General features: G+C 41.5%; 1 protein-coding gene and 1 long non-coding RNA gene across 2 annotated transcripts in view; one reads left to right on the top strand and one right to left on the bottom strand.

The window, feature by feature from the left end:
* The window catches only part of LOC135103531 (paired mesoderm homeobox protein 2B-like), a 110148-nt gene that overhangs the window by 48186 nt on the left and 54462 nt on the right, over positions 1-7500 (top strand). The gene's annotated exons all lie outside the window — the stretch shown is intronic.
* LOC135103570 (uncharacterized) overlaps positions 1-7500 on the bottom strand; it is a 21941-nt gene that overhangs the window by 641 nt on the left and 13800 nt on the right. The gene's annotated exons all lie outside the window — the stretch shown is intronic.

Below are 7500 nucleotides of genomic sequence, written 5' to 3' on the forward strand. Positions count from 1 at the left end.
AATGAATAAATAAATAAATTAATTAATTAACCGAAAAAAGACTGAACAAATTTATGAGAAAAAATAAAATAATTAACGATGCTTTATGAGAGTGAGGAAGAAAACAATTAAAAACCACCCAGAAATAACCCTTGTGTGTGTGTGTGTGTGTGTGTGTGTGTGTGTGTGTGTGTGTGTGTGTGTGTCCGTCCGTCCCGCCGTCATGCACCACCGCCCGTCACACTTGTCCCCACTCTGTCCTCCCATCTGGCGTCACACACACACACACACACACACACACACACACACACACACACACACACACACACAAACACACACACACAGCTTTCTCTCATACAGGCAGATGCTTAAACAAAACCGAGTAAAGAAGAAGAAGAAGAAGAAGAAAAAAAAAAAAGCAAGAAGAGAAGGAAGAACACAAGAAAGAAGAGGAGAAACACATTTAATTGAGACATCATTCCTATCCCCTTCATCTCTCCTCCTCCTCCCTTTCCTCCTCCTCTTCCTCCTCCTCTACCCCATCACCACCTGCCACCTCGTTCAACCTCACTACCCACAACCATCATCATGACCTTCCACCCCAACCTCCCCTCCCCTTTTCCCCTTCCCATCCCATCCCTCTCTCCACCACCACCACCACCACCATCACCATCACGATCACCCCCCCTCTCTCTCTCTCTCTCTCCCCGTCCCTGATAATTGAATGTGTCCGTAAGAGCATTGAAATCTATACAGAAGCGGATAAGAACCTTTGCCCCCACCGTGAAGCTTCTGTCGTTTATGAGTCCTTGAATTTATGACATTATTGAAGGGAAGAATGGGAGGGAGAAAATATGGCAACGTCCGTGGTGTTGTTGTTATAAATTTACAGTTTTTTCCTGATTGTTTTTCTATTCTTTCTTTCTTTTTTTTTTTACTTTTTTTTCCAATGGCCTATTTTTTTGCTTTCTCTATTACAAAAAAATACAGAAGGGTCATATGTTTTTTTTTTGTTGTTGTTATAAGTTTTCCCTGTTGCTATAAATTTTCCTGACAGATTTTCTTATTTTTGGTCTTTTTTTTCAGTGGATGTTTTTTTTGTTTCTCTTTCTCCTTTCTTAATAAAACGTAAGAGTCGTATTTATTTATTTACTTATTTATTTATTTATTTATTTATTTATGTATTTTTTGAGATTCCAAGTTCGTATCTAGGTTTTACTTCTGTTGTAGTTTATGATGATTCGTTGGCGTAAATTCTCAACTGTCTTTTTTTTTTTTTTTTTTGTACTACCATTATTAAGATTACTTTTCCTTTCATCTCGTCAGTTTGTACGTATTACCGCGGTATTAATTTCTCTGTATGTGTCTTTCATCATTTAGTTTTGATTCTCTCTCTCTCTCTCTCTCTCTCTCTCTCTCTCTCTCTCTCTCTCTCTCTCTCTCTCTCTCTCTCTCTCTCTCTGCCCCCTGATTGTATGTACTCTACATTAACATTTTTCACTCTCTGAAGCATTATGACAAGTACATTTTCCACATTCTTAAAAATAGTCTATAATTTTTTATATTCTCCCAAAAAAATCATTATCACCTTCCTCTCCTTTAAACAATAAACTGAGACTTTTTAATCAATCTCAAGTTGATGAATTAAACAATGAAGAAACATCCCCTTTATATCAAACACCTTCATGAATATATATATAAAAAAAACCATACAACACGCATATTCTTTCTAAATTTACTACAATGTCTCCTCAAGCTTAATAAAATGGTTCAGTGGAAATCTGGAATATAATCTAATAGAATGAGGAGCGGTGGAGTGTTCATAGTGTCTGTGGTTATTACCGAGTCATCCACGGTCACTCAAATAAAGTTACAAGTGTCAAATCGTCATTAGTTTATTTCCTTTTCTTACTTTCTTTTTTCTTCTTCTTCTTCCGACTTGTGCCAGTAAAAGAGTTCAAATAATATTGTACCTGCTATGAAATCAATCCTCCCTTTTATACATTTTCTGTTATTCATGTTATCAATTTCTCCCTTTTTTTCTCGTTAAATCCAGCCCTTTTTCTTCACAACAAGGCTTCTCTCCCCGCGTCCCACTCTCTGCATCTCCCCTCAACTTGTGTCCTTCCCGCCATATGACCACGATGACGCCGCGCCAGGAACATTTAAATCAATCGGTCACTCAATCAATATGCTATCAATTTCCTCTTTTTCCCCTCAATTCAGCCTTCCCTTCTTCTCTAAGTGGCCGCCCCGCCCTCTACACAACCCGCACAACACCTCTTGAAGGGTGACGGGGTGAGGGGGTAAGGGGGTGAGGGGTGAGGGGAGGACACCGCAACACGCTTAATCCCCGTAAGCTCCTCCCCGAGATAATAGTCACCCCATTACACAACAAAAGGTCCTGGTGTTGTCCGCCCAACCATCGCCTCTATTCGCTCCTCCCTTTCTCCCTTGTACTCCCTTGTAATTTCGCTTCTCTCATTGTATTTGTGCAGCGTTTTTCTCTCTGTTTCCTTATTTGGTACCGTACACATACATTAATTTTCTATTTTTAGTCCGATTCTTTTTTTTTTCATTCCTTTTTTTCCTCTCCCAGTCCCCCCTCGAGTCAAATCCGCATAATGTCTTAATCAAAATTGCCGATTGTGGCGGGGGTATGAATTATTCAGGTGATAAGCCGATTAGGGCGTGTTTACTAACTGGTCTGCTGGTGTTTTGTGACGACCTGCCCCGCCCCTGCCCGACACCACCGCCCCCACCTTCCCTTCCCTTCCCTTCCCTCAATCCCTCAGGCACTGCTCTCTCCCCTCTTCTTCTTTTCTCTCTTTCTTTTTCATCTCAGTCTCTGTCTGGCTCTTGGTTCTGTCCTAACTTCGCTTCGTCTTTACCTGGTGTTTATGTCCGGGTCTCCTCCGTCGCACAGGTATTTTTTGAGGTGGAAGAGGTGCAGGAGGAGGAGGAGGAGGAGGAGGAGGAGGAGGAGGAGGAGGAGGAGGAAGAGGAACAAAATTAAGATGGATTTCTTTTTCATTCAAGATCAAAATATGAAATAGTAATTTAAGATGTATAAAAATAAATAAATAAATAATAATAAATAAATAGATAAAAAGATGAATGACAACAGAGCATATACAATCAGGAGAGAGAGAGAGAGAGAGAGAGAGAGAGAGAGAGAGAGAGAGAGAGAGAGAGAGAGAGAGAGAGAGAGAGAGAGAGAGGATCAGACACACACACACACACACACACACACACACACACACACACACACACACACACACACACATCTACCTAACCTATCTCTCCCACCTCCAGTCCTCATGCACAAACGGAATGAATGAATGAATAATCAAATACACAAATAAACGCACTAACAAAAAGAATAAAAAAAAAAATAAGGAACTGGAGAAGCAAACACAAAAAAAAGAAAAGATATCAAGAAACAAACAGATAAAAACAAAAAAAAAACAAGAGGAAATTTAAAAAAAACAAAGAAAGAAACTAAAATAAAAAAAATCAGTAAACAAAGGAATTAAGAAAACGAAACAGCACATCTCTCTAAAAAAAAAAAAGAAATACTCGTAAAAAGAAAACAAGTAATACAAGTCAAGGAACGCGTCTGTGAACAAACAATTAAAGACAAACACGCTCACCGATAAATAAATGAATGAATAAATGAATGAGTGAATAAAATGTTAATCCACAACGATGATTTTTGTAGCGTCGCATGTTTGAACTGGCTGAATTTTCATGGAGGAGGAGGAGGAGGAGGAGGAGGAGGAGGAGGAGGAGAAAAAGAGGAAAATGAAATCGCAGGAATTATGAAGAAGAAAGAGAATAGAATGATATGTATATAAATAAAACAGGAGAAAGAAAAGATGAGAGAGGAGAGGAGAGATAAAAAAGAAGTGAGGGATACAAAACAATAAAGAGGAGGAGAAGAAAAGTACGCAGAGGAAAAAAGTAAAGGAAAAGCAAATGAAAGGAGATGGAAAGGAAAATAGAGAGAGGAGGAGGAGGAGGAGGACGAGGAGGAGGAGGAAATAAGACGGAGAGAAAAGGGGAGTTGGAGGGAGTGAGAAACAGTGACAAGGGAGGGAGATGGTGGGTGGGAGGTCGAGTGACATATGTACACACACACACACACACACACACACACACACACACACACACACACACACACACACACACACACACTTTTGAATAATAAACCTGACTGTATCTGGCCCATTACCTCGTCAGTGATGCAGCTCTCTCTCTCTCTCTCTCTCTCTCTCTCTCTCTCTCTCTCTCTCTCTCTCTCTCTCTCTCTCCCGGGGGCGCGCGTGCAAACGTGGAAAAATGTGCAAATATAACTCTAATACAAAGTCGTAGGAGGAAGAGGAGGAAAAGAAGAAAAAGAACAATAATAATAATAATAATAATAATAATAATAATAATAATAATAATAATAATAATAATAATAATAATGAGAAATAAAATAAAATAAAATAAAAAATATAAAGACGGCAAAGGCAAGATAAAAATATACGAACAATAACACACACACACACACACACACACACACACACACACACACACACACACCACCCATGAAGCATCAAAACTCTTACAACACCCATCCCCCTTTTTTTCCCCTCCCTCCTGTTACCCTTCTTCCCCTTCCCCTCCCTCAATAACCTTTAAATAATTCATTGATAATCCCTTTGGGGGGTGGGGACGTGGGGAGAGGAGAGGGGAGAGGGGGGAGGAAGGGGGAGAGGGGAGCGTCATCAAGCGGCCGCCTGGACACATGGAACACCCAATCAACCGGGACCAGTTCGTTAAGCTTCGTTCACGTTTGCCAAAGTGATTATCCCTCCAAGCCTGCCGACAGCACCAGCGCCGCCGCCACCACCACCACCACCACTACCACTACCAGGAGAGGCACTGGTGGGGGTGTGGTAGTGTACGTGTTGTTGTGACTACTAATGCTACTGCGCTACTGCTTCTACTAGTACTGCTGATGCTGCTGCTGCTACTACTACTACTACTACTACTACTACTACTATTCATACTTCTACTACTACTACTACTGTTGATGTTGCTGCTGCTGGTATTATCACTACTACTTCTGCTACTATCTACTTCCTCATCTTTTTCCTCCTCCGCCTCCGCCTCCTCCTCCTCCTCTTCCTCCTCCTCCTACTACTACTATTACTAAGCTTAAGAAATTTCACTGTGCAGTTTTTGGCTTGATTCGGATGATCTCTCTAAAGGAATAACACTTCTAAAGATTTTTATTTTTTTCCGTAAGAGTTTAAGAGGAAAGAAAAAAAAAACACATCTAGCAGTTGTTCTTTCTTTGTGTTCCTTTTCTGTTCCATTACAGCGCTATATTACTACTACTACTACTACTACTACTACTACTACTACTACTACTACTACTACTACTACTACTATTCACCTACGCGTCTTTAACTATTCATCTGTTTTTCTTTCCTTTTCTTCAACATCAGTAATAATAAGAAAAAAAATGAGCGTGTACGCCTGTTACATCTCTCTCTTTTAGTGCCCGTCGATCACCTTACCCACCTCTCTCTCTCTCTCTCTCTCTCTCTCTCTCTCTCTCTCTCTCGTAACACGCGACGACAGCTCCTCTCATATATATTTTTTTCTCTCCCCGAGCAGCATAATGCAGAAGCCTCTTGTTTGTCGCTCCGATTTTTATTTTCTTTCTTTTCCCTTTCTTTTTTTTTTTCCAAGGGAGGGGAGAGAGGAAGGGAGGGGAGTAAAGAAAGAGAGAGGGAGAAAACAGTGAGGGAGGCAATGCAGAGGAGGGAGAGCAGGGGAGCGTGAATGAGAGAGAGAGAGAGAGAGAGAGAGAGAGAGAGAGAGAGAGAGAGAGAGAGAGAGAGAGAGAGAGAGAGAGAGAGAGAGAGAGAGAGAGTGCTTATATTCTCTCTCTCTCTCTCTCTCTCTCTCTCTCTCTCTCTCTCTCTCTCTCTCTCTCTCTCTTCTTAATATTTTTCTTCTCCTTCCTCTTCACACACACACACACACACACACACACACACACACACACGCGCGCGCGCGAGCGAAAGAGGCGTATGTATTGTTGTGGGTTACGTGTAAAGTATGTGGGGGGAGGGGGAGGAACTACTGGGGTGCACAATGTCGCTAAATTGGGGGTGAGAGGAGACTGAGAGGAGGCAAGTGAGAGGGAGAGGGAGAGGGAGAGGGAGAGAGGGAGAGGTGCTGTACGTAACTGTCCGGTGATTTACGGGGTACCAACTGAAACCTTATTGAGAAGTTTGGCGGTGATTGAAATTATCCCTGTGTGTGTGTGTGTGTGTGTGTGTGTGTGTGTGTGTGTGTGTGTGTGTGTGTGTGTGTGTGTGTGTGTGTGTGTGTGTATGGCATTGTAAGGTATATGCGTACAACAGGTTAGGTTAGGTTAGGTTAGATTTCTCTCTCTCTCTCTCTCTCTCTCTCTCTCTCTCTCTCTCTCTCTCTCTCTCTCTCTCTCTCTCTCTCTCTCTCTCTCTCTCAATGAAAATAACTTCTTTCCCTACAAATCATGTCTCATTTTACTTCGCTTTAATTTTTTCATCTTTTTTTCCGTGCAATTGTTCTCTCCTTAATCTTTTTCCCCTTTAGCTGTCCTCCTCCACTCTCTCTCTCTCTCTCTCTCTCTCTCTCTCTCTCTCTCTCTCTCTCTCTCTCTCTCTCTCTCTCTCTCTCTCTCTCTCTCTTCCTTTACTCCCATTCTCCCTCTTTGTTTGTCTATTTACCTTTCTCCTCTTCCCTGGTCTTCCTCCTCTTCTCCCTCCCTCCCTTTATCCTTCCCTTTGTCCACACTTACTGTTTCTTGCTCCTTTTCTCTCTCCTTTCTATCTATCTGAATCTTTCTTTCTTAATTTTTCTCTCCTTTTTTTAGGTTACATATTAATACCTCTTTTTTTTTATCTTTCTTCCTCCTTTCATGCTTCCCTTCTCTCTCTTCCTTATCCACCTGCTTTTCTTTCTCAATTTTCATATTCTAAAACATTCTACCCTTTTTTTCTTCCTTCATTTTTCTCTCCTATCCCTTATTTATTCACCTCCGTCCTTTCACTTCACATACTCCTTTCCTTCTTTGCCTCTCTTTCTCTCTCCATCTCTGGCTTCCTTCCTTAACTTCCCTATTTTTTTCTATCCTTTGTTCTTCTTTTTCCTCCACTTTTCCTTTCATTTCCTTCATTTATACACCTCTATCCTTTCCCTTCACTCCTTCCTTTCTTTATCTTTCTTTCTCCATCCTTGCCGTCCTTCCCTGCCTTCCTTTCCTCCTCAACATTTCTATTCTATAACCTTCCATCCATCGTCCTTCTCTTTCCTCAATTTCCCTCTACTTTCCTTCACTTATTCACCTCCATCCTTTCCCTTCACTCCCTCCTTCCGTTCTCTCATGCCCCTTCCCTTCTCTTCTCTCCCTTCCCTTACTCCCTCTTCCCTTATCTCCCTCTCTACCCACCACTCCCTCCCTACCTGCCAGGCGCC

This window comes from Scylla paramamosain, chromosome 1 (assembly GCF_035594125.1).
Source record: "Scylla paramamosain isolate STU-SP2022 chromosome 1, ASM3559412v1, whole genome shotgun sequence".
NCBI classification, from domain to species: domain Eukaryota; kingdom Metazoa; phylum Arthropoda; class Malacostraca; order Decapoda; family Portunidae; genus Scylla; species Scylla paramamosain.